Here is a 20221-nt window from a genome sequence, read left to right on the forward strand (position 1 = left end):
TTTCCAACTCAACCCTCTCTAAATTTCAGTACTACCCATATATCCACCAATAATCTTTGAGTAATATACCAATCTGACACTGGGTGTCATGAAAACACATCAGCTATCCAGCGATTGAGTTGGGAGTTTGTAAGTCGTGCTGAGATGAGAGGAATGTTTACCACTCACCTGCAGCACAACAAAGCAGCCTACATGAGGCAGGATTCTGACCCTCTCTTGTACGTGTAAATGTTCTTCAAGCACACTGGGCTCCTCCGAAACAAAACAAACTCTCAATAATTTAGCTTGATTTCACATGCAGGCCCCTGCTAAAAATGTTAATGGGTTGAACCAGCCAAAAATCTAATTTGAAACTCCTTATGTTCATATTATGGGTTGAGAACATTATGGACTGAGGATAAACAATACATGTACTATATTGTTTAAGGCGTAGGCTTTCACGACCAATATCATCCATAGAGGTTTTGGCTTATATCGCGTAAATGTCGTTAAAACCCGCTACCACCCGACACAGTCAACTAGTAAGGGTTGTCACGTAAACAGAACATGTCAATTAGTCACTAGTACAGCACACTGGTGTGTTGGAGAGCCAAGCCACAACATTTACAAACGGAGTACGGCATTTCGCCAGTAATTACAACTAGTTTCATCAGGCAACAGCCAGATTTGTGGAGAAGTCTTACTGTTTCGTTCCTTATATAGTAGTATACTGTGATTTATTTCATTATCCTAATTCACAACCACATGAGCAATACACCATGTTTAAATACAGCTATATAAAAAAACAGGGTGCCTCATTTGACACTAAAACACAGGAGGACGGCCACTGGTTGGTCGACTCTGAGAAAGGGGGAAAAACTCCAACATTATGATAAATTGCAGAGCTTTGTTAATCCATTGTTAAATGAAGGGCTCCACATGCCTTTCCAGCTATTGGAGTTGGGTTGAAGGTGGGCAGCATAGATATAGTACAATAAAATAAGTTGCTGCACTGCACACTGGTCAGGGATGACCCAAACTATTTTTATTTCGTAAGGCTGATGCAGATGCAGTGCAACAACTACAATTTCACATTCAGGTGGTCAAGCCAAATAACAAATAACCGGGTCAGGAGCAGCGGATTTTATCACTGTGATGTCTCTTTTGTACTTGTGGAAGAGCTTTGCGTCGTTATGTGTTGCATGGTCTGTTCTGGATGACCACAGTCGCACACTGGATAATTTTCCATTTGCCATTTGTGCATCAGGTATCCGCATCTGCCATGGTTTGTGTGGATGCGATTTAGGGTGGACGCTGAGCTTCGTGGAATATCAAAACACAGGGATCTTCTTCGTTGGGTCTTTCGCAAGGTGTTTGTTTGCGTGTTCTTTTGAACTCAATTGAGCTCTCCAGGCTTCATAGAGGTTGAATTCACATTGTTTAAGGTTAAGCACATGGGTCTAAAAGGGCTTGCGTGACTTTAAGCGATGAAGGTTGTTGAGGTCCTGATGAATGAGAAGACCTTTTTCCTCGATTCGCAAGACTTCCCGGATGGTTGCAGCTTTGCAGCGGATGAGTGGGAGAGGTATGTAACAGCACTGGTGACCATAGTGTTGGGGTCGACTTGAGGGTTCCAGTGATACACCGCATTGCAGTGTTCAGTGGGACATCAACAAGTCGAGTGACTACTTCTGGTCCATACTGGTGCACAGTATTTGCCTACAGATTACAGAAGGGTCATCGTTGATGTCCGTAGCGTTGATGTCCGTAGCACTGATGCCAATGCTCCCCAGCTTGTGCTTGGCAGTTTTTGGACCAGGTTGACCCTTGTTTTGGTCTTGGTGGCTACCTTTTCCAGGTAGCCATGGAAGGTTAGCATATAGTCCAGCTTCACTCTGAAATAGGTTGTAAACATGCGTACCTGTTGAAATGGCACAGGGAGGCAGAGCTCATCTCCGTTGGTGTGGCTGTTTCAGTGGTGGGAACTCAGTCTTTCCATAGAACTACTGTTGTAATGTAATACCCATTTAAAAACTCTGCATATTCCTATTAGCATGTAGCCCTATGGATTGTGTACTCAGCTCAGCGGTTGCAGGGTAGAATCCCACCTCATACAGAAGATAATTAAACAAGTCTTACAAGCCAGTAAACCGTGTGCATAACAAACTTCTCTCCGCCTGATGAAGACCGCTTGTCTTGCGATCGAAACGTCGTGGGTTTTTTGCTTGTATTTTTTGCAATTTATTATTTGTATTTTATTATTTTAATTTTATCTTATTATTTTTATTTTATTATATTTTTTTGTTTTCTATTTACGTGACTTTACCGAAATAACCAAGAATACATAAGACCATATTTCAAAATTGCTCTGAGTAAGATCCTGTGCAATACGCAGAGCTTAAATATGGAGTGAAACTCAATGATTAAATTACCAGCTTACGCTGCCTTCAAAACTTGCCAGGACCAGGCAATGTGGCAACGTATTTAGCTGGTGAGCAGTGTTTCTGAGGTTAAGTACTGTGATGCAACGTGGCCTAAGGATAATGAGTGCAGGATGCTGTACAAACAAATATGTACTGTTTCCAGGCAAACACAAGAATTTGTAAACATGTACAGTAAAAAATATCACCACCGCTTTTCCGCTTGTGAAACTGAAAGTCAAGACGCACTGTTACCGCAAAGACTTGTCCAAAACAGACTTATGATATGCTAATTGATCACTTTCATAGGTGAGTGGGGGGGATACAGAATGAAAAGGTATCAGCTATTTTTTCCATATATTTACAGCACGTTCCAGTTAAATCCACCCATCCCATCTGGTTGAGGATGTAAGTAAATTATAAGCAGGTCTAAACTGGCAATACAAACAAGGCATGCCACCTATCTAACGCTTTCAAAATAATAGTGTACAGTGCATTCTGGTTCAGGCATTGGCAAGCAACGTCAAGACAAGACAGGAAAGCATGTTTATAAGTAAGGCAAACTGCTCTAGAATGAGCCAGGGCTCATTAAAATTTGTTCTGTAATTTCTGAGGTGTAAAATTCACATGAGGTTTAGTCCATTGCTTAATTAAAAGGCAAACGGTAGCTGGAAATGTATATCACGTAGTCAGAATTCATTCAAGGTGTCTACCCGCTCAAATGAGTTAAAGGGGTGTTGCTCCTCCACTAGCAGCTTTAACCAGTGGTGGATATTCCACATTTTAACAGCAGGGTCCAGTTTCTTCATATGATTACTACTGATAACTTACCATAACGTTGTCATATCTTAGCGACTTAGAAGGGACAGGCGTATTAAACACTGGACCGGGATAACGTCCATGCATGCAATTTTACTTTCCCGGTCACCACATTATGTCTTGTTGTAGTCACATATGTGGGGTAAAAATATCATACAAGACAAATGGATCTGGTTCACTTAGTAATGCTGGCTCACCCAGGCAAATGGGTGTCCACTTCCTCGGCAAGGCCAAACTATTGGCATGCACTGACGAGTTGACCTATTACTCTATAATTGTGCAGCACTATGGTTGGAAAATGTTACTCGCAAATATGAGGCAAGCAAGTTTAAATGCGAGTCGGGGGTGGTTGCCTTGATCCATTATTCAGCCAGTGTAGGACATGCGTACTGTTTTATTGAAAGTCAATAACAGTTGGCCATTTTGAGAGCCACTCACCTGCCATAGGAATGTGGAATTTCCCCTGCCAGTTCAGAGCCATTTATGGCCACGACCAAGGTGATAAAAATAACTCTCAATTACTCTTCAAGTAGTGTACCACCCCCATTAAACCTCTGCCCTTTGTGGCATCAACTCACAATTCCGAAAAAATAAACAAGATTTGACAGCATTCCACATGCATTGCATGCCCATGAAAATAGAACTTACCACACAAATAACTTAACAATGCAGTGTTACATTACTTCGTAATGTTACATTACTTCGTAATTTACTTCGTAATTTACATTACTTCGTAATGTAACACTGTAACACTTCGTAATGTTACATTTTACGTGATTTTATCTGCAAAATATCTTAAGATACATTTTGTATTAAGATACCACGAACTATTTATGTTTTTCTTCATATGTACACAATGTGCACCCTGGGTACAATGCTAAGGCCACATTCACTCGCCATATGGGTTAGACAAGGTGAGACAGGCACACGACACATTCAATACAGCAAGGACAAGCTTCTTAGATCAGCAAGTCCATTTCACAACGGTGGTGAGAAAAGGCTGTCACAATTAAGAAAGTTGTTTGAGAGGGGTAAAACTGTTTCAGAGCACTGAGCTGGCACAGCTAAGATCCTGAGTTCAAATCCAGGTTTCAGATAGCTATAATCAAATTAGGTTCTCAAGGATGGTAAGTTAAGGGTTTATGCACAGTTTCTAATGACTTTTATGAATATTAAAAGAAGCTTGTATTGTCACTTAATTTGGCAAATACCTTCTGCGAGGGCTGTATAATTTGATTTGATGGAAATTGTGATGAACGCTTTTTGCAGAACATATAAGTGTGAATAAGAGCTTCCTGAATGAAAGGATTATAAATGTGGTTCTATGTTGTCTTCTAATGGGAACAAATATTCTCACATGTTACATGGCTCACCATAAAAAATAAGAAATAATCTTCATCGCATGACATGGTACCAGTAGCAAAAAGTAAACAACTGGGAAAAGCTGTCCAATTAGAACTAAATACCTCTGATAAAGCACATATATGGATTCATATTACCTAACATCACAGTGGCAACCTAAGGCATCTCTTTTCAGAGGGTTGCATGCCACTCCACTGCTACAATGGTGCATCTACAGATGCCCTACTCTTTGGTTCTTTCGGTAAAGTCACTAGGTATAAAATAAAATAAATCACGACGTTTCGGGCGCAACACAAGCGTCCATCATCAGGTGGGAAAGCATGGTCTGCTGCTGAGGCACTGTTTTAAAACAGTTGATGGACGCTTGTGTTGCGCCCGAAACATCGTGATTTATTTTATTTTATACCTACGTGACTTTACCGAAAGAACCAAAGAGTATGGATTCCTGCTGTCACGAAAGCTTCAAATACAGATGCCCTGTACAGCTTTATCCATCACTTACCCCACCGCTCATGTCACATATCCTCTTGGCTCAGTGCTCGAAGAGGGCTCTCTCAAGGCCCAGAAACCACGAATAACGATGAATAGTGAAAAGCAGGGAGGTGTTGTATTCCATTTGTGCTGCTGGCATCATTTTATGAGATTAAGACATTTTCATTCATAAATGTAGTGAGCAGTACACCACCTTGTGTCAGAGTAGAGCCCCATGAGATTATCACAAAACCGCTTATTAAGTCACTGGAATAGGCCTCTTTAATGCACAGTTTATGCACCTTTATATATGTTCTATAGGGTTTTTTTGTCACGTCAACCAAACACAAAAATAATTATAAGAACTAAAGTATGCCGAATTAAGTGAAAACTAAATTTGAATGTAATGTTGTTTGTGTAATTATTGGTGACTAGGCTGAGGGCATTGACCTGCAAACAGTATTTGTGAATCCAGTTTAAATTACAGGTGGCTGAAAACCGGACTCGAACCCAGGCCTTCGGCATTGCTGGCCTCGTGACCCCTGAACCATCTGACCATCTCTAGATTTTTAGCTGAAGAAATAGGCAAAAGGTTTCCTTACAAATTCACACTCGATGAAAATGTCGTGATCACTCCACTTGCATAAATCATCACATGGAGACAGAAATTACGCGGCACATGCAAAAACACGAGATTTACACAAGCAATCTAATTTGCTCTGCTCCACAGGCATGTTAAATCATTCGCTCAAATCAGATTAAGAGCTTTCTTGCCTGTCTCCATGCACACTAACTACAGCCAATCACTTTCAATCTCTCAAGGGAGGGACAACTATAAACACAACAATACAAAAGTTAGTGCACTGCCTTATGCATAGTAGGTGTTTATCCGTTGATGGTCCTTGTGGAAATTCCACAGTTTTATGACAGGCACAAGTCTATAGTCACCACCAATAAGCAGCCGCAGCAGGTGGTAACAATCCCATAGATGATGGGCTGGGTTAATAGCCCTCTTTTACATACGACCAATTCTTACAAGGCACCAATCACTCAAATGTTTTAGTGAATTTGCTTTATTTTACTTTTGTTTTATATACTCCTAGTGCTTTACATCCTGCCAGAAATTCGACATTACTAATCAATTATGTCTCTACAGGTCACCTACTGTCAAATTCCCACACAGTAACTCATTTATCAACGCAGAAGGATGATGGGCTGAGTAAACTAGATTGAAAAACCTGTTTCTCTACACCAGCGAAAACTCCATCATACTTGTCACGTTAACAGGTGGCTATGCCAACAATACAGCATTAAGTGAAGGAAATCTAGGTTAAACGGAGTTTAAATGGGCCCTTCGATATGAAATGACCTTTACGTTATTCGCCATCTGTGAGTATGATAAAACTGTGTGGGCCTCACACTGACATTGATCTATGCTAAAGGTCTATTAATAAAGCTCTTATTGCGTCATCATGATACATGCCAGTGAAAGCCAAACCGGGACGTAATTTCCCTTTCAAATACAGTGTACATACTCTTTGGTTATTTCGGTAAAGTCACGTAGGTGTAAAATAATATAAATCACAGTGTACATGTTCTGCTGCATTCAAACCCACCACTACCGCACATGGTGTGCATTCTGGTCACATTTGACTACAGCCATATAAGTATTGATGCCCTTTTGTAATAATATATCAATGAATGTTGCTGCACTAAACCTTTAATTTAAGATATAAAAATAAATGTGAGAAGATATCCATTTCAGGGACGTGGCAGAAGTGTAAATGCAAAGATTTAAAAGTATTTACCAACACCATCAAAACCATTTACAAACATTGCCTTATATGCTATAAAACAATCAGTAATTGGTTGTTTTGATAAACGGTCCTCCAAAGGAGGTTCACAGCTTCATTGCATGGAATGTTAACATCTCCAGAGTATAGTTTTCTGTCAAAATGTCTCTGCCGAAATACAGGAGGAGCTGTGCTCATCTCTAAGCAAGCAATAAAAAAATCAATATTTCTGACAGGGTTCAATGACTTCATAGGACAAACACTGTTGACTCACCACATATGGGAATACAATTTACAAGACTTTGGGAGTAGTTTTAATGAATGCAATAATATAGACAGTTGATAGTTATTCCACAGCTCCGCCTCGAGTTAACCACAGCACTATTATTTAGGCAATGGAAACTACAGATAGCAAGTTGTGGGGAAGAGGCCAGTTTCATGCGAGTGTCTCATCTGCCTCGCTTGAACCCATTAACCATGGCTCCACCTATCCACTTCTGTCAAGTGCACATAAGATCCTATTATGGTTCATCACAACAGTAGTTACACCATCATCATCTCTGAACTGTTATGGTGACATCCCCATCACACACTACTCACTTGCATGGTGAGTTTGTGGTGGATAGGTAGATTACTGCACTTGTTGAACTCTCTTATCTAAACTTAGTCATACTTGAGCAACCAACATTATGTTTAGTACATTAGCATGGTGGTGGTTAAACAGTGTATCGTTACGATTATTATTACATTTGTTTACCTAAGAAATTTGAGACTCATGACTCGTTTTCAGGAGGGTACTGCCAATTTTTTTCAGTCGGGGTCAATGGCTACTATCTAAAATCTCATTTGAGTAATTGAATGGTAATTTACCATGGGATCTTTAAGGCCCATTGAGGCAGACTGTGCATATGTTTACAATACACCTGCAGTAATGACCAGAACGGTTGATTCAAACCGCGAACCTCTGCAATGAGCGGGTGAATGCACTACAGCTGGGCCACGTCACCACCTACATTAGTTGGATAATTATCATCTCAAACTTTCGTAAGACCACAGGACAACCTCTCACCCACATGAACACTTCAAGTCCTTGGTGTCACTTTAGCTACACACAGCTTGACCTACAAAGTGAGAGTTCTTAAATTAATCTCTAAGAGCTCGTATTATTTTTTGAGACAGTAATATTGTATTATCATTGTCTCTAGATATAATACAGACACTAGCTTTTATAGGTTGAATTTGCTTTTATAATTAACTTTGCAGGCTTATGCGACCTATTGTTCCAGAGTACTCAGTGGGGGGGGGGCAGTGTATGGTGGTGGTTAAGCAAGTTATCATCTCCATGTCATCAGTTTATAAATGACGACACCTCAGGCCACGACCGCTAGCCAAGTAGTCAAACATGTTTATCATTAGACATATTTTATAAGGTCGTGCTCATTACAGACAAAGTGCTTGCCACAAATAAACCACCAACACCTTGCCGATTTTGTGAAGGAGCATAAACCATCACACAAACTCCAGTCAACCAGAGTGAAGACTACCACTGCATCGCGCTCTTCCTTCGAATATTAGGAAGCTACGTGAGCTATGCACTTTTAAAGAAAGGAATTTCTTTCGAGATGCTTTTTGTGTTTAGTCTGTTGTCCTAACCCCGTGAAAGAAGTTCAACATAAATACATATCAAAGTGGTGACACTGTGATTAGAATGTTTGACTCGCAATCACAAAGGCTGAAATTTCCTCTCTGATGCAGTCGTCAACGCAGCCCGTCATTCTCCTGGTGTAAAAAAAAAGTACAGTATCAAAATGTGGAAATGTAACGATCCTGTGAATCACGAGGACTCTGCCACAGCAAATTTGAGTTTCTAGCACTGGCTCAGTGCCATAAAAAAGTGCACCCCCCACCCCTCCCTCGATCATAGAAATATATTGACTTTTGTTGACTTGAGATTGCACAGCGGCCCCATTACCAGTATCACGACCGGGTGTCCCTTTCCAAATAGGGCACCTTTTGCTTACGAAGCACACATTTGAGATATTTACCAACGGCAAAGCAACTCCCGGGTCTTACATCACCACTAGCAGTCGTGCGATAGCGGTCTTTCTTGGGACGCGAAACATAGTTGTATTCACCTGCTTATGTTGATGGGCGACTATGGAATTAAAACGTGTTGGATCAGTTTTTTTTTGTCATTTCCTTGGCGTGCAGGCGCGAAACGAAACAATGGTTCCCTTGATATCACGCCCCTTAAAAAGGTAAGCTATTGACGTTTAATAAACATGGAAGGCGGCAACATTAATTATCATGAAACGAAAAGCTTATTTTGCTTGAATACGTGCTGGTTCAACGCTATTCGTGGTCATTGATGAAGGCCTCCCCACGCGATTACCATCACTCATCAAATGCGATTTAAACAGCTTTTTTAACACAAGATTATTAAATATATATCCTACACAAGACGCGGACAAATGTTTACACATGCCCCACACATGTTCCATGAAATGCAGTGCCTTTAATTGAAAAGACGGCGTTTGGGAGGAAGGCAACCGACTCAACACGTCTTCCCACAAAGAAGTGGAGTAGCCTCGCCACGTGGTGCCAATTTTACCGATCCTGGAGCAACGATGATAAATATATAACGACGGCAGCAGAGGTAACCGTCAGCGGAATACAACTGAATAACTTTACACGATAAGGCATGCTGCTATACTTATAGCCAACAACCACCGGGTATATTGAACACGTTAGATTCAGGTACGCGAGTCTCCACGCTAAAAATGAGCAACAGGGTGGCATGCAAGTCTGTGGGATGCCCAAATGTTGGATAGGTAATTGAAAGTGTTGCTCATTTTATCGACCACAAATATATCATGGGTTGAACCAACACTGACCGGAACATGCAGGTGATTCAGGTTAGGTAACAGTGTCTCCCTGCTCAAATGAACAATGTGGGAAACACTTCGCAACAGCAACCGAACTCAGCTCGAGCTACATAAGCCAGAGACGTTGCCGAAAACAATAATCACACAATGGACAGCACTATTAATATCGGCAAACAGAATCGGGCCCAAGTTCACCCAAAAGCAGCACCACCAACAACAATGTATTATTCATCCAAGGGCGTTTATCGTTTCAACACGGGGATCCAGGATGGCCTTCAGACCTCGCGAGGGGCACACGACGCCGTGCCAAGCCATCAACCACCGTGGTTAACTGAATAAACGGGAGCCCTGCGCCTCTCTCCGTCCATCTCCTCCACCAGGCCGCAGCCACATCCTGCGCCTCGCCTAGCCATATCACCTAACACAGGAGCCTAGAGCGGCGGGGGGAGGGGTGGTGGGGGGGGAGTTGGTGGTTTCTGAGGGGGGGGGAAATCGTCATGTTCTCGAAGCCATGTTGCAACCCGGGCTTCCCTGCGCGTTCCGCTGGTCCCTTACCTGCATCCACACGCAGGCGGAGGCGCGCTCCAAGCGAGCGGGAGCCGTGAGGACGCGGAGCGGCACGCAGCCTCTCGCAATATGGCGGTTGCTGTCGCTGGGCTGCGGGACCACCTGCCAGCATCCCGCACTCCGATTGGCCGAGCCCCGCGTGACAGCGTGCGATTATTGGTCGAAGGCGGGACGCGAGGCTCGGTCGCACATTGGCTGAGGCGAACGTAAGGGGGCGGGTGATTGTTGATTGGCTGACGGGGAGGCGTATGCAAATGACCCGCCCCATTGTAAACAAACCCCGTGGTAAACAGTGTGACTGGATCGATTCGTCGATTCCGATTAATAAATCCAAAAGCTGACGATACATGCGTACAATAACATGTGGGGGGGAAACGATAATCATCGATACTTAGATTCGCGTGTACTAAAACGATTCAACTATTTACCACTGAAGCAGGCGAGAAGGGCCTTCGTCATCCAGCAGTGGATTGATCAAGGCCGATGGTTACGAAGTAAACCTCAACGTTACATGGGAGGATGATGGCACGGACACGAGCTTATAAGAAAAGAGACAAAATTAAGTGACTTCAAAATCTAATTAAATGTTAAGAGCGTTCGGATGGTGATAATGTACTCCAGTAGTTCAGTTTCTTTATTTTGGTATAGCCCTGTGAGCAATTCGGCTCTTGAATCGGGTGCAACCACAACAAACAAAAAAACAAAAACACGAACAAGAAAACATCTTAAAGTGACTGTGTGACTGTGCAAACAGAAAATCCATGAAAAAAACCAGCAAAATATTCCTGAAAAAAGCACCGTACACCAACGCTGTGTGCAAAAAACCCCAGTGGGATGCAAGTCAAACAACAACAACCACAAGAAAACTTAGATTGAGGCCATCAGTCTAACTCCTACTACAACAAACAAACATGGCCAAACCAAAAAACTTTTCGAAATCACCAAAAAAATAAAGCCATAATTGCAACGTAACAGTGATCATAGGCCTAGACTGACCGAATTTTTACAATAAACTACATAAATAACATGTAACACCAAATCCTAGAGCCATAGCTGGCTGCATGAGTTACTCCACAACAACAGAAGCATCAGTCGGAGTATAAATTTTTTCAATGCACCTTTAAGATCAGCACGCTAACTCAAAATACAGATAATACTTTGCAGCGTCATCCGGAGCGAAAACATTTTATTTTATTTTACGCCAATGAATAGCAGTGGCAGCTAGGGGTGTACAACTCCTCTAGAGCAGTTTTGAGTGAAGATCTCATTGGTAGCGATTCAAGTTGCAGTTTATTGGCAATAGCATTCCAGACCCTGGGGGCATCAATAGCAAAGGCCCTTCCTCCAGTTACTTTGTGGGCCCAGTGAGTGAGAACAGGTTAAAGACAGTATCCATTACAGAATAGGCAATACTCTAAACAATCTCAATACATTCGTCAATAACTGCCTGAAAATATGCAATAGGCGATGTTTCGGCCAATGGCCCTTCTTCATAGTAAATGTCAACGCAGTACTTATCACCAAATCGTATAATTGTATGTAGACACTAAAATGATATCAGTACAGTACCACCATCTAAGTGTGCAGTGATGATGAAGATTTTAAGAACGTAACCAAATACACATGGACGTGCTATGAGGCCCATTCCCCGAAATGGACCAATGTATTTTTTGTTGTTCAACTACATGGAGAATCCACTGCTATGCCACCATCCTTCACAATCCATGCCGTGCATATCTTGTAATAAAGAATCTTCAACAATGCTTACAATCTGAAGTGACACCTACCTATTTTACCTATATTGTCAACTGTATGTTGGCCTATCTGTCTGCCTATATATCCTACCCATTACCTGTATACTCATTAACTACCTACGTACAAACTCGTTGGTTCTTTCGGTAAAGTCACGGAGGTAGAAACATAATAGATCACGACGTTTCGATCGCAACACAAGCAATTGTCATCAGGTGGGACAACCACACCAAGAACAGACTGCTGAAGTAGGCGAGAGATCTGCCGTGGCACGAGGTTATATAGTAGGCCTCGGCAGTAGGGGGGGAGAGAAGGGGGGGAGGAGGCGGGGCAGAAAGTGGACCACACAGCAGCACCTGGGTCACTGGAGTAGAGATCAGAGACAGATGCACAGAGAGAAAGACTCACAGAGAGTCGGAAATAGCAGCTGACGACATGTCTCGGACCACGTTCGCGAACACAAGGCAGATCTGAAACATGGTAGGACCAATACATCTGCCGTAGCTGATCATTGTGTTAACGCAGTGGGCTCACACGAAATTTACTTTTCCAAGACGAAGGTACTCTGCAAACCTACCGGCTGCCTTCAGAGATTTGTTCATGAAGCCATCCAGATATATAAACACAGACACAACTTCAACAGGATGGGTACAAACTGAACATCATTGGAAGGACGTTATTAACCAGGTAAAGTCTTAACTGTGATGTTTCCATCTTACCTGCCTATGTCAGCTGTTATTTCCGACTCTCTGTGTGTCTTTCTCTCTCTCTCTGTGCATCTCTCTCCGATCTCTACTCCAGTGACCCGGGTGCTGCTGCAGGGTCCACTTTCTGCCCCCCCTCTTCTCTCTTCCCCCCCTACTGCCGAGGCCTACTATATAACCTCGTGCCACGGCAGATCTCTCGCCTACTTCAGCAGTTTGTTCTTGCTCTGGTTGTCCCACCTGATGACGATTGCTTGTGTTGCGATCGAAACGTCGTGATCTATTATTTTTTTACCTACGTGACTTTACCAAAAAAAACAAAGAGTATGGATTCCTGCAGTCACGAAAGCTTCTAATCACGATTTTACCTACGTACAGTATTACCTATGTACAACTACCATACGTATCCCATAATAAGCCACATAACCCACCCTTCCTATTGCTGAATGGACAATATAAACTAAACTATGAACTAAGCTATTTTTTATATTCCTATATTCCTATAATATTTATAATATTCCTAAACATTTATACAAAATGTCTTACCAGGTAAGGCACATTGAGTTATGAAGCTCTTTTTCAGAAGCAACCTGGCCACATATGGTAGCTCAACGAAGTGGCTTATAGTGTGGAAATGTAAAGCAGCCAAATACTCTAAACGCATGTTTCTAAATGTAGAGAGAAAAAAACCAGAGGTTCCGGAGAAAAATCCACGCGACCACGAGCAGAACATGCAAACAGTAGCAGATTAATGTAGAGGGGCACATTGAAAAATCAGTCATTGTGGCAGGACATTGATCAAACTCACGTGTTGTTTCCACCAATGAGGAAATGGATCCCACATGCTCACAAAGTCATCAGAGGGCAGCTGTGCGATGAACACATTTAAATGACCTGTTAAAATTTACCATCTCAATGTGAACTTAGCGTGTCTGCTTCACACGTCGCCGGTCGTGTACGCAAATGTCATCGTTTCATTTGCGCGTTGATTGTCGCGGTCGAGGATTGTTCAACTGAGTGGCTCTCTTTCCTTGGTGGCTTGAGAGCCAAGTGAACGGTGCGCCGAGTGGGACTGATGTGCTGAGAAGTGCCGTGTTCGTGACGAGTGTTTCCAGCAGTAATCAATGTCCCTTATGTAATCTCGCAAGGGGTCATCGAGATTTTATGACGCTCTCACACCAAAAAGAAACGTGTAACCAATCGGTTATCTATGGGTATGATTCAGCATTGTTTAAAAGTCGGGAAATGTCAGGGCAGTGGTGCTCATCTGCATTGGCAGCTCTTGAGCCAAATGCACACATTTCACATTACCATGGCAGGGACCGGTCTCTCTATCGGACAACTGCTGTCGATTCCCATCCAAGAAGTGGTGCTCATTGTATTGACCCCACAGAAAAAATCGGGGCTGAGTTGAGTGCTCGAACCACCACCATCTGGATATCTCTGAAGACCCCCAGTAATATCACTTAAATGCGGTGGTTTGGGAACCGAACGGATGCATCGTTGTCCAGCTATCTTGTATACGAAATGTTTTAGTAATAGGTTTCACCCTTTTAACTGGCACAAAAACTGACACCTTTATTCAAGGCATCATGTTTGCAATAACCACAACAAAAGCAGTCAAAATGCAAACATTCTACAAGCTGAAGGCGTACGCCTTTTGGCGTCATCTGGTCCAACACCAGCGGAGACTAGGCTCTAAGAAAAGCCGTCTCGGGTGTGGACCAATCAAATTCAAGGACAGTGCATATTATTATCAGAGTTGTCTCTTTTGTTTGCATTTTGACTGCTTGTGTTGTGGTTATTGCAAACATGATGTCTTGAATAAAGGTGTCAGTTTTTGTGCCAGTTAAAAGGGTAAAACCTATTACTATATCTTGTTACTGGCAAAGGAGGTCTCATAACGAAATGTTTTGTTAGAAATATATTACAGACCAAGGAATTACACAAATTAGAGACACATGGATTGTTAAGACCACTGTGCTTCGACAGGATATGTCGATAGTTGGGATTAATCTAACGACGATGTCATACACCTGAGATTGAGGAGATGGAGCAATGAAATCGTCTCTTGTGCAGGTGCCAGAATGATCGTTACATCGCAGAACCCGTTCGGATTGCAAGTGAAGGGGGTGTAACCCAGGATAGCTCGAGATGCCAATCGCAAATTATGTTTGCCACAGCCAGGATTCGAACTCAGCTAAGCTGGGTTCGTAGCACACTGTGCTAACCACTACGACCTGCTGCACCCCACGTGTATATTACAATTTGCAATAACAATCGCACAGAGTGATTGTTGAGCGAGAGCTGGCCCATTACACACGCTTTGCTGTAGAATATGATTGATTGCTCGAGTGTCTTTTTTAAAGTGTAGCTCAAATCTAAAAGTAGCGGAGCCTTTGTCTGATATAATGCTCTGTTAACTCTACATCCAGGACCTATTGTTTGTGTAGAGACATCAGGGATGTCACTGTATGGTGCCGGCCCGGAAGGGCCGTGGCGTGCGATTAATTGCCATCGCGTACACCCCGTGGTGGGTGTAGTACCAGCCCTGGCGGGGCTTGGTGAGCGCTGGGATAGCGCAGGCACGACGCATAGCGTGCAGTGCGGTCTCCTACGAGGGGGAGTGTGAGAGTCTCAGCCTAATAACAGGGTTGCGTCGGGCCATGGCACTCTGGTTGACCCTGCAAACACGTGATCTAGAGTGTCCACAGAGAGGCCTCCAGGTGGGGGGACTAGGGGGTGATCACGTGTCCAGGGAGAGCTCTCGAGAGGGATCGAGGGGGAGCTAGAAGGCTCCAGAAGGTGGGCGGAGCCAGGGGCAGGGCGGCGCCGACCCGTGGGGGGATATAAGGCGGGTCCCTGAGAGGGACCGGGGTCGCTGCATTCTACAATCTGAAGCTCCACGTCCACCAGCTGGAAGCTCTACGTCCTACGAGGCAACCACATCACGCGATGCCCAAGCAGGCTCGACAGCTGTGATTAGCGCCGTGGTACAGCTGACATTTCCTATTCACGCTCTGCCAGCTTTTAAACACTAACACGTGCCACTCAATACTGCAATTGTTCTTTGTAATAAATTGTTAGCCTTAATTTAACGCAGTTGAGTGCCAGACTTCTTGAGCGGAATTTATACTGAGCTCAACCACATCACAATATTACGTACGCATGCTTAACTATGCTTACATGATCACACAGCAGCAGCCATGGTGTATCCACTGCTGGATGAAAGCCTACCTACACCGTCGCTACCCCACAATGCGTCCCCCCCCCCCCCCCCCTTGCACATGAGCCGTCCTTTGGCTGTTATTCCGTCACCACTCTTGTCCACCTGCCATAAATCATTCTTGGGATGTGTCGTGCCCAAGCTAACTTACTTCTCTCAACAGTTAATATGACGGCTTTCCCATCCCATATCAATCGTAGATTGTTGGACCGTACTTCACCACACTGGTGAATGCGTGTTGATGAGGGGGTGCTGGCTAAAGTAGCCACTCGAGACACCCTATTGCAGGGGTGGGGAATGTGCGGCTCGCGGGTCGTATAAGGCCCGCAAAATCAGTTGCTCTGTTCCAGCCATCACATTAGGGGTGAGTTAATTAAATGCTTGACCAAATATAACAGGCTAATTTTTAAGTTGATAATTTTGTATGGCCCGCGAATGATGTTATAAATATTCAAATGGCCCTTGGCAGAAAAAAGGTTCCCCACCCCCTACCCTATTGGGTGACTTTAATGCCCGAGTGGGTCATGACGCAAACAACTGGGCCGGAGTGATTGGAAGGAATGGGCCAAATCAGCTAAAAATAACGAGTTCAAGGAAAAACATCTGCTGGACTACATAGTGATAGAACAGCGGATGGGGGGCCATGTACTTGACACCAGGAACTACCGTGAAGCTGATCTGCCCACTTGTCATCTGTAAGATGTCATCTGTAAGATGACAAGCTTGTCATTCTTCCACTGCGGCGGTGGACGTCCACATAGGACCATATTAAAACTCGCAATAGCCTGGTCTCAGCTAGCTGACGAAAGTTGCAAGTGAGAATTTCATCATCGCTTGCAGCTGGGGTTGGGATCGTCCCCCCCCCCCCCTCCTCCTGATGCCGAGGGGAAATGGGTGAGGTTAAGGACTGTGGCTCATTCAGTTCCAATGGCTACATTGGGTATGCAGTCCACACCTCCCCAGAGACCATGGTTGATAAAGGTGTTCCAGCGAGTTCAGAGAAAGCGACAGGCCCACTCCCACCATCTACAACATCCCAAGTCGGAGAATGAGGAGGCTTACCGCAGCCTTCGCTCAGAGGTAAGGAGAGCTGTGCGGCGCTGCAGATATGAGTGCTGATGAGATGGAATCTGCCTCGGGAACCCGCGATCATTCATCACTCTTTAATTCCATAAAAAAAAGAAACTTGCAGTGCCACACCTATCACCATCTTGAAGGGACAAAAATAGTGATCCGATCTCCAACCCCCAGGAACAGGTATGCAGATTTGCAGATCATTTCTGTGAGTTCTTGGGGAAGGGGAAATCCCTCAGCTCAAATAACACCATGGGGCAAGGTGGGAACGACCATGCTGGAACTGCCATGCCTCAATATTGGAAGAAGTAACCACCCAGTGATTGGCTGGCTGAGGTGCCATCTGTTGAGGAAGTAGGAGGGGTGATCAAAAGTATTAGACCAGAAAGATCACCGGGCAGTGATTATCTCCCAAGCAAACTGCGGAGGGTGGATGGCGTCTATGTGCAGACCACCCTATATGACATCATCACAACTGCCTGGATCATAGGACGGGATCCGCAGGGATTGCATGATGTCCTGATTGTAACAATTACCAGGGCATCGCCATCCTCATTGTGCCAAGATATGTCCTGAAAAGGATTATTGAACATCGCCTTGCCAGGCATGCTGAGGAGAGGCTTGCATAGTCCCAATGTGGTTTCAGTCCAGGGCGGTTCTGCACAGTTGCCATATTCTCTGTATGTCTGCTACAGCAGAGGTATAAGGCACTTAAACGGACCTACATCTCTGCTTTATTGACCTGGTAAAAGCCTATGATACCATCAGTAGGCCAGGGCTCTGTGTTTTTCTTTGTGCTTTTGGGGTCCCTGACTCTTTGTTCAGAATCATTAAGGACCTTCATGGTGGTGGACAGGCCCAAGTAAAGCTGCATGGCCGGGAATCAGACCCATTCACTTTTCACCTTTGAGTGCGACAGGGATATCCTCTCACTCTCACATTATTTAAAATATTTTTCGACCACGGCAGTTTGAGAAGTTTTCCATGGCTGAACCAGAGGAATTTCTATCTGACAGAGATGCAATGGGAGCCTGATCGATGCCCGGATGCAATCAAAGAATGGCTCCCTATTGGTCAACTATGTTATGTATGCTGATAATCTGGTGATTGCTGCTCAATGAGAATGATTTGGAGGTTCTGCTGCTGAACATCGAGCATGCCACTAAGACGTGGGGCTTTACTATCAGCCTCATAAAAACTAAGCAACTGCCGAGATATGTTGTCATCCAAAACTCCACCCCCTCGATTCCCCATGAGGGGTCGTCCATAAATGACGTCACGCACCTAGGGGGGGGGGGTCAGACATTTGTGACGATGTGTGACGAGGGGGGGGTTGAGAAATGTGACGTCACATCAAAAAGCGCAACTTTAAAAAAATATAGACAACATGTTCTACTTGATTAAATAGACTTTTTAATAAATGTTTTCTCCTACAACATCAGAGTGCAGCGCCACATATATTTATTTTTTGGGGGGGGGGGGGTAGAGCTTTGTGACGTCATATTTGAGAGGGGGTCTGACTTTTTGTGGCGCCGTGTGACGAGGGGGGGAGGGGTAAAAAATCGTCCAAAATCGCGTGACGTCATTTATGGACGGCCCCATACTACACGCTTAGTCACCGACAATTCTGGCACACAATAACAGGTCCCTGCAGGGTGGGCTGGTAAGAACATTGGAATTTTTCACTTCGTTAAAGTATTGAAATGGGACGGACGGACGGACACATTAATCTATTGCAGGCTGGTACACTCAGTTTACAACTTCGTTCCTACCAGTATAATTTCACGTGTTTATAAATCACCTCACGTAACCCGCATCTCCGATTGCCACGTACCCCCTGCCCTGGGTTGAGAGCCACTGCCTCTCGGCTGACCCTCGACGCAGGCGCCAACCGACTAAGTTCACGGGATCAGTGACGCAAGGCAGGCGCGATAGAAGAGCGGCGACAGGGAGATGGTGACGGCGTGGCAGCGGGATTCGTAGAGCCAGTGGTTACGCGAAGTGGGAAGAGGATTCAAAACAGATGAACGTATGTTGAACTTCTTTGGGGCCGTCCATAAATGACGTCACGCGATTTTGGACGATTTTTGACCCCCCCCCCTCGTCACACGGCGTCACAAAAAGTCAAACCCCCTCTCAAATATGACGTCACAAAGCTCTGCCCCCCCCCAACCATATTTCCATTTTGGAAATAAAACATGCTTCAAATCGCTTAGAACTATTGTCATTGTAGTGCGTATTTAATGTGGCGCTGCACTCTGATGTTGTAGTAGGAGGAAACATTTATTAAAACGTCTAATTAAGTAGAACGTAATGACGAGCACCAATTGGGTCGAGGCTCAAAAGAAATCAGTCCCTTGGTGTGGACCAATCAGTTTCAAGGACAATGCATATATTATCATAGTATGTTTTTTGTTTGCATTTTGACTGCAGATATTGTGGTTAATGCAGACATTAATCCTTGTAAAAAGGTTTCAGTTTTGTTGCCAAAAAAAAGGGGAAAACCCTATTATTATATTTTGGTACTGGCAAAGGAGGTCTAATAAGTAGAACGTGTTGTCTATATTTAAAGTTGCGCATTTTGATGTGACGTCACATTTCTCAAACCCCCCCCCGCTCTCGTCACACATCGTCACAAATGTCTGACCCCCCCACCCCCCCCCCCCCCAGGTGCGTGACGTCATTTATGGACGGCCCCTTTCGCACCGTACACAGGCAACGGCGCTAATCGGAGATGCGGATGTGCGGTCTCCAAGCTCACACTTTAACAAAATAAAACTACCTTTGGTATCGTCATTAGGGGTAATTATTAAGCCTCCAACATCCCCCCCATGTGACATCGCCACAGTGGTACAGCCCAACCCGGGGGGGGAAGGCCCCGTGACATCGCCACAATGGTACAGCCCAACCCGGGGGGGGGGGGGGAGGCCCCGTGAGAACGCCACAATGGTACAGCCCAACCCGGGGGGGGGGGGAAGGCCCCGTGAGAACGCCACAATGGTACAGCCCAACCCGGGGGGGTGGGAGGCCCCGTGACATCGCCACAATGGTACAGCCCAACCCGGGGGGGGGGGGGGAGGCCCCGTGAGAACGCCACAATGGTACAGCCCAACCCGGGGGGGGGGGGAAGGCCCCGTGAGAACGCCACAATGGTACAGCCCAACCCGGG

The 20221-nt window shown here is 44.5% G+C and overlaps 1 protein-coding gene across 1 annotated transcript in view; it reads right to left on the reverse strand.

Annotated features, from left to right (window-relative positions):
* The window catches only part of LOC116950956 (CCR4-NOT transcription complex subunit 6-like), a 68318-nt gene extending 57878 nt beyond the window's left edge, over positions 1-10440 (reverse strand). The window contains exon 1 of the mRNA XM_032969168.2: positions 10285-10440. The gene's annotated coding sequence lies outside the window, so the exon portion shown is untranslated. The remainder of the gene's footprint in view (positions 1-10284) is intronic.
* Between the last annotated feature and the right edge of the window lie 9781 nt (positions 10441-20221).

This window comes from Petromyzon marinus, chromosome 41 (assembly GCF_048934315.1).
Source record: "Petromyzon marinus isolate PM22_M1 ecotype Great Lakes invasive population chromosome 41, UKy_Petmar_22M1.pri1.0, whole genome shotgun sequence".
Lineage (NCBI taxonomy): Eukaryota > Metazoa > Chordata > Hyperoartia > Petromyzontiformes > Petromyzontidae > Petromyzon > Petromyzon marinus.